This window comes from Ursus arctos, unplaced genomic scaffold (assembly GCF_023065955.2).
Source record: "Ursus arctos isolate Adak ecotype North America unplaced genomic scaffold, UrsArc2.0 scaffold_13, whole genome shotgun sequence".
NCBI classification, from domain to species: Eukaryota; Metazoa; Chordata; class Mammalia; order Carnivora; family Ursidae; genus Ursus; species Ursus arctos.
Window position 1 is genome coordinate 18,051,971 of NW_026622797.1, and position 8,645 is coordinate 18,060,615.

Here is an 8,645-nt window from a genome sequence, read left to right on the forward strand (position 1 = left end):
AACATAAAACCTGACTAGAGTATCAGATCCTTAGAATAGCAAAGCCCCATTCCTAAAAGAATGGTAGACAAATCTGGGAGTAGTAGATGTTCTGACTACAAATTTAAAACTTTTCAGTTTATCAGTTTCACCAAAGTCAAATTTCAGACTCTCCCTTTGGGTTCTTCACCTATCCTGTCTGAGTGAGCCCAGACCCCCTTGGATGGTCACGGTTTTGGCAGCATGCTCTTAGGGTGTTCCGATCTCAGAGAGCTTGCTAGGATCATGGGCAAGGAAAGGGGGGTCTTCAGGGAACTGCCCTATAAACGGTACATTCTTTATATTGTATGCCAGGATAAATTCCAAATGGACCAGAAACTTAAAAATGAAACAATATACTCATTAAAAGAAAACATAAGTATATTCCTCCATAACTCAGGCATGAGGAAGATTTTCTTAATTTTGCTTCAATTTCCAGAAGCAATGGGGGGAAAATTGATACCTTAGTTTGCATAAATATAAAAAAAACTTGCATAGCAAACAAAATAAAAATTTTAAAAATCAACTGTCATTAGCAAAGTAAAAAGACAATGATACCCTGTGGGAAAATATATGACAATCAAGGACTGATATAGTTAATATCGAAAAAAGCATCTAAAAAGAAGGAAAAAGGTAGAAGACCTATGAGAAAATGGGCCAGACAATTCTGAGTAATAATGCAAATGGATATTCATTTGGCCCATTCTCTACCTTTCTCAAAAAAAAAAAAAAAAAAAAGGACATTTGTGCTATACTGAGAAACCATGGCTTACCTAGCAGATCAGCAAAAATCTAAAAGTTCAGCAACAAACTCTGTTGCCAAGACTGTAGAGAAACAAACATTCTCACAGATTCAAAATAAAAATGCAAGATGATAAAGACTGTTAGTCGGACTCAGAAAAATAAAGTTCACATTCTCTAATTAAAAGAGAACTGTTAACCAAGTATTGAATCTAAAAGACAAAAATTAAACCCTGCAGTATCATTATGTAGTAACTCCAGGAAGTAGCTATTATCCTTAAACCCTGAGGAAACCGAAGAGCGAGCTCCGGATTGTTAGAATGCAGAAACTCGGAGGGGAAGCGGTGTTGAACTGGGACCCAGAATCCTGAGAAAGGCGTGCTGCCTGATTGGTTAGGAGAAAGGTGAGCTGCCTGATTGGTTAGGAGAAAGGCGAGCTGCCTGATTGGTTAAGAGAAAGGTGTGCTACCTGACTTGTTAGGAGAAAGGACCCCGTGAGCTAGGATCAGTCATTTGAGGGAAGGGCACTGTCTGGCTGGTGCAGGTACCCCAGGAGTTCAAAGGAGGCCCCACAGCGCCGAGGTTTCTAGGATGGGTTAGTGACTGGCTGGGGCGGAAACCTCAGAGAGGTTTCTAGGAATATAGAAAGTTAGAAACTGTGTCTTACTCTTACTGGATGAAAAACTATTGTGAGGGTGACCATGACAGGAAGAGCCTGCAAGTCCCTCCCTCTTTTTCCTGCCTTGCAGTCTATTTCTACCACACTGTTACCAAGACTGGACAGGGTGCCTGCTGGTACAGCAGATATGCGATGTGCCGAGTCCCAGCGCCAGCATCTCAAAGTGGAGAATAAAATGGTGGGTGGAGAGATGAAAAAACTAAATAACCAGCACAACCCTGATGGAGGGGGATTTGGCAATATCCAGCAAATCTCATGTTCATTTACCCTTCAATTTAGCAATCCTACTTTTATGAATCTGTCCTAAAAATAATACTAGCGAAAAAATGTTTTTAATTAAGTATGGATAAGACTATTCATCCCAGCACTGTTTTTATTAGCTAAATATTGGAACCAGCTCAGATGTCATCAATAAATGGCTGATGGGATAAGCTATGGAGTAAGTTAACACAAAAGTAGTTGGCAACTCTTAAGAGGAATGAAGGCTATCTCCATACACTAGCACGGAGTGATAGTCAGGATATATAGCTATTTGGAAAAAAGAAAAAAGAAAAACAAAAGCAAGATGGAGGAAAGTACTTATAGCATGCTACTCTTTATTTAAGGAAGAGGAGGCATGGATATATGCCCTATAATTTCAGAAATGGTTACCCAAGTAGAAATGGATGGAAATGGTAGAAGGGATGGGGATAGGACTTAGACTTTAATTTTGTTCCATAGACTTGACTGTGAAACTGTGAACCATAATCATAAAATAAAATTTTAAAAGGTAACCTCCCCAAATTAGAAATAAAACAAAATAAATGAAATTGTTTTGTAGTGGCCTAACTACATAGACAGGAGCTATCCAGGAGTCTTTTACAAGTAGTAATTTGACCATACACATCTGATGGGGTTACCCTGAGCAAAAAGGAACAGCAACAGATAGTAAACTGTTTTCAGTTATGAGACTGTTGTGGGTAGTATTTGAATTATTATGCAGAGATTGTTATGTGTATAATGTGGTATAAATCAAATGAGTAATTTCTGGTGTTGAGATCCACTATTTTTGGCACAACTGAAAGGAGACAGAGTTATAAGATCAACAAATTAAAAAAAAAAAAGAACTCTGTAGTCCTAAATTTTAATCTACAATGTCAATGTGAACTCATGATGTATTTTATCTTAAAAAGAAAAACCAAAATATTTTCTTAGTTCTGTCTACAAAATAGTTTAGAAAAAAAACTGACCCTATAGTAATGAGACCTCTAAAACCCAAACTATGTTTTCTAATACTGTTTCTCACTAAAACGAATTATGGTTCTTTAAAGAAATGCCTGAAAATCAAAACAAAACAACAACAACAACAGCAACAACAAAAAAGCCTGACTCCAGATTTAGGACAGGAAATGATCAAGATTATTCTGGAGAATTTTGTCGTATCAGAAGGCAAAGTATCTATCAAAGACTGCTAGACATGCCAAAAGGACCCAGGGACCAACTGAATAAGCTCACACCTGACAAAGACAGAATAATTTGAGCATTACCAATCATGACCGTAAGTGTAATGAATTGAAACTGATCAAATATGTTTAAATTCATAAGTTCCAATGATATTTTAATAAAACCCTAGTTGGTAGCTTTTAGAGGATGTCAGAGCACCACTTTATTATCTTAAAAACTGGTACATAAAGGGAATGAATCTAGTTTCCTGCTTTTCTTATGGGATCTGTCCCTCAGGAAACAAAATAACTGATGGGGGAAATTTCTTCTTGGAGCGTTCCAGCTATGAAAATTTAGAATATCACTAATGTAACTACTAATAAAGTAACGTATTTACCAGTAAATCTCAATTATTCCCTGAGACTCAAGGGGCACCAAAAATTCAATATTATTTTCATGGCAATATAAAGACATTATTGGCCTTTTTCACTGTCTTAATACTTACATTAATGGTACCAAATGTAACAGTAGGCAAAACTATTGGTGCCTCAGCACCCACCTATCAAGGAAGTGGCACCAGCTCTACTACTTATAGTCATTTCATTCTCTGCTACCACACACTACAAGAAGAAAATAAGCCAGTTTCACTTAAGAATTTCCTAATGAAGCAGTAGAAATTATTAATTGTATTAAATCTTGACTTTGAGTATTTAAAAAAGTTATTCCATGTAATAAAATGGGAAACACACATAAAGCAGTTAGGCTCAATATCATCTCTGATGGTCATCGCCTTGAAAACCACTTGTGTGATAGTTTGAGTTGCCAGCTGAACTAGCCACTTGCTTCGTGGAACACAATTTTCACTTTAAGGAATAACAAGGGGTTGTCAAGACAATGACTCTGTTGCCAGTGGTAAGCCTCCAGTTTTCCAATAAAAATTTAAATTTGGGAAACTTGAATTTGCTACAAGTTTGACAGCTTCCCAATACTTACAGGCTTCTAAAAAATAACATCAATGGTTATTAATGAATTTTTTCATATTGAATAATGAAATATGTCCACATTTAGAAGACCTACATACATCAGTGATTCCATATTTTCCAAATACTGTCACAAAATCATGCATGGTATGTGATCTATGAAAAGAACAAGATAAACCAATGGATTTTAATAACAGAACATGAAAAGCTCATTGACATGGTTTCAGATTTCACACTGTAACTAAACTTTGGAAAACGGCCATTTGTCAAGTTTTTTTTTTTTTTAAAGATTTTATTTATTTATTTGACAGAGATAGAGACAGCCAGCGAGAGAGGGAACACAAGCAGGGGGAGTGGGAGAGGAAGAAGCAGGCTCGTAGTGGAGGAGCCTGATGTGGGGCTCGATCCCAGAACGCCGGGATCATGCCCTGAGCCGAAGGCAGACGCTTAACCGCTGTGCCACCCAGACGCCCCATGTCAAGTTTTGGTATAGTATTCAAGAAGAATATCTACAATTACCTGAAAAGGGTATTAAAATAATCCTTCTGCTTCCATCAACGCATCTTTGTGATGTTAGATTTTTTTATGTACTTCAACTAAAGCAACATCTTGTAACCGATTGACTACAGAGGCAGATAGAAGAATATTGTCTTCTATTTTATTAAGCTAGACATTAAAGAGACTTGTAAAAATGTAAAACAATGCTCTCCTTCTTATGAATTTTTATTTTGGAAAATACAGTTATTTTCCTTGAAATTATATTATTTGTGCTAACATGTATTTATTACTATTATTTTAAACAAATAAATATTTTAAAGTATTCTTAGCTTTAATTTCTAATGTGAAATATCAGTAGATAAAATCCACAGAAATAGAAGCTCTGTAATGTTAATGGCGGACAGCATCACTAAAAGAGTGACATTCAGACATTAGGATTACTTCCTATTGGAAGTAGACACTATCTATGAAATAGTCTTGCCAAAAGTGATGTGGAGCCTGATTCTGATCAGAGCTCTACATCTACCGATTTATAAGAAATGCACCAGATGAAAATGTGGGAGATGCAATCAGTAAAATTCAGGCTGAGGGAGAATCTGCAGAAAAAAATGACCAGTTCCCTTCAACAAAAATGGTGGGGTAGGGTTGGGGCAGGGAGAGGAATTGAGAGAGAGAAAGACAGAGAAAGAGAGAGAGGATTTGACAAGAGAAATCAGAAGCAGATCAACCACTTTTAAAATATGGCATTTTTTTTTCCCCTGGAACCTGATTCAAGGAAGCACAGTTAAATACTGCTGTATGGAAATGGAAAAAAAAATGTGAACACTGACTAAAAATCTGTTGATATTAAGAAATTATTGATAATTTTTAGGTGTGATATCAGTACTATAGTTATGTGTGTTTTCCTTTTATTTTTAAATGTAGACATCCTATAGAGATGAAAATTTTAGAGATAAAATGATATTAAGCCTGGAATTTGTTTCAAAATAATCTGGATAGGTAAGAGGTGATAAGACATGAAACAAGACTAGCCACGAGTTCATTGTTGACACTGGGTGATAGTAAGTTTAGCTCATTGTATTACTTTCTTTTCTATTTTACATTTTCTCAAATGTCCATAGTAACAAGTTAAACAAATACCTAGGGGGTGCAGACTCCACACTGTCCTGTGGGATGGCCTGTAACCCTGCAGACAGACCCGAGATGGCCTATTGCAATTGAAACACAACACTCACCATCTCTCAGAGGGTGCAATTGACAATGACAGTGACAGAGATCAGAGGTATTATGTAGAGGTCAGATTTGTCGAGGGCCAGAGCAGGAGCTGTTGAAAGGAGCCTTATATACAGTCCCTGTTCAGTGTACCCGTAGGGTGGAACTAGAGTTTAAAAATTAGAAAAATACCTTATGACACTATTTCACTTGTCATTTAATATTTCTTAAGTGTCTGTCATGTATCAAGCACCAGTCTAAGCTTGGAGAAACTGCAGGGCCCAAGAGAGACAGAGTGTCTGTCCTCACGAAGATTATATCAGTAGCTCTGTATTTCAGATGAAGATAAATACTATGAAGAAAAATATAGAAAGGAAGAAAAAATATCCTGAAATACCTGGAGGAAGGAGCATTCAGGGTAGAGGGCACCACCAATGCCAAGGAACGGAGGCAGACAAGCATGCTGGATTTGGGGAGAAGCAAGAAGGGCTGTGTACTAGGGCAAAGTGAAAGTGGAGGAGAGTGGTGGCCATTGGAATAGAAAGGGAGACAGGACCAAATACCACAAGGACATTGGAGCTTGTTTCAAATGTGATGGAGACCATTGGAGGGTTCTGAGCAGGGGACCTGGAGCTGATCAGTGATTTAACAGGACCACTCTGGCTGCTCCGTGGAGTAGAGACCACAGGGGCCAAGAGCAGAGGAGGTGAGGCCATGCAGGAAGCCACTTCGGGGGGTCCAGCAAGGTCTTGGGCTAGGCCACTACCACGGCAGACATGGTCAGACGTGTTCAGATTTTGTGATATACCAGTAGTACTTGGTGGATGTGGACTCTGAAAAGGAGAGGAACCAAGGTTGACTCCTAAATTTTTGACATGAGCAACTAAGAGAACGAATGAGTTGCCATGTTCTGAAATGGAGAAGATGGAAGAGAGCAGTGAGCTTGGGAGTGGCGGTGGAGAGGAAGCAAGTCTTCATCTGGACACAACGGAGTTTCAGATGCCTAACGCATCTAGGGGGAGTTGTCAAGGGGGGGTTGTAGCTGGGGGAGAATGGTAGGGAAGCAATGCAAACGGGCCATTTCAGCATGTAGTTGGTATTTAAAGTCGTAAGACGAAATGAGCCTGGAGTAAGGAAAGCCGGAGAGGAAAACTGAGGGCAGCACAACATGGAGAATCTGGAACAGACTCTGAGGAGCCACAGGAGAGAAGCAGAAAGTGGGAATCTGGGAAGTGTGACTAAAGCCATCGTGAGAGGGGAATGAGCAACTGTGTCCACTGCTGCCGAGGGATCCGGAGATGTGGGAACCGAAACCGACTGCAGATTGGGAAGCCAGTTCCTGGTCTTGTTGGGAAGAGTGTCAGCCAGAGCGGGCTCCGGAGAGACCGAGGGAAGAAAGTGGAGGTGGCAAAGTAGACAAGGGCTTCAGAAGTGTACCTGTAAGGGATCTGACAAATGGAGCTAGCGCTAGAGAAGGATAGCTGGTAAAGGAAGGTCTTGCTCTGTGACGGGAGAAATTGCTACATGTGGGGCTACAAAGAAAATGGTCCAACAAGAGGGAAAGCAGGTGATGCAGGAACAGAGCCCTTGGGTGGCTGGGAGGGAAGGGAAGGAATCCAGGTCATGAGTGGAGAGTCTGGCCTTGGAAGAAGCCCAGATGGTTCACTTTAGTTGTTACAGGGGCGAAAGCAGCATCTGTGGGGACAGACGCAGGGAGGCGAGTAGATTTGGTGATGAGGGGATGTGGAAGTTCTATTCTGATTGGTGATGGAAGGCAGGGCCATCCAATGAGCAAGAGGAGGAAGGCAGGGGAGATAAGAAATGGTGTAGACTCAGTCATGCTAGAGCATTTCGCAGGGAGAAATACCGCAGGGATGCCGGCTCTCCTGGGGCGCTATTTGAGGCTGATGGTCATAAACGTAAGGAGGCCGGTCAGCGGGATTGTGTGTTCTCCTTCAGCTGCGTCCAGATGCTCGAGCGCAGGCGCAGAGCTGGCGGAGGGTTTGCTTTGACCGAACCTGGACTTAGAGAAACACACAGAGTAAACTGCAAGACGGCGTTTACATATAAGAAATGAGACACTGAGACAATCAAACTTAGAAGTTTGACAGTCTTTCTGTTACCTGGTATAAAGCAAAAGAAGAATTAATCTAGTTAATCAAATGACCTGACTAATAAAAAACTTTGTAATATAGGATTAGAAATTTTTAATGGATAATTATAAATAAAATACCTACTACAACCATACCGACAACCTTCTTGATTCAGAGGGCAATGTGGTACCGTGGGGTTCTAACTATGAGCATTACTGTATTAGTAAAAGAAGTATTAGTCTTGATGTTAGAGAGGCAAGGAAAAGACGGTATACTTGATAGAACTCCAGATAACCCAACTTACATTCTGACTGAAATTCCTTAAAATAACCTACCACCCTGAAAAGTGCTGCAGGAAAGAAAATCACAGGACTCAAACATCTTTTTCCATGTCCTGAGATTAGTGGTGTAGATGAGTAAAGACAATTTACAAGTCACTGTGAACACAGAGAAACATAAATTTCAGGCACAAAGGAAATAAAAGAAATGAGCACCAAAGCTACATGAAAGGAAGAGTTTCTTCTTTAAATTTTATTGCATTAATTTAATTCTATATCTAGAAATAGTGAAAATGACTTAAGGCAATTTTTTTTTCTTTCCAGAAAATTCTGAAAGATCATGCTTTTGATAGGTAGAAGGGGAATAACTTAACAAAAAATACCATGAAAATTTTATAAAACGTAAAAGCTATAAAGTGGGCTTTTTCCGAAGACACTGAAATTTAGGATCTTTGAAAAAACTATGTTCTCCAACAAGTTCTATGAGATTAATGGAGACAGTGTTTCAATTTTTTTGACAAAAATCTTAGCATGTCCATTAAAAAATGGAAAGTCTATGAGGAGAATACTAGATGATAAATAAGAATACAACAATAAATTATGCAACCTTACAGGAACTTATGTCTGTGTATCTTCTAGCTCCTACAGAATTTCAGGTAAGGGCAGATTTCTCTGAAGTTAAGTGGTATCAGTGTTACACTGTGCTAGAAAGACAGCACTATGC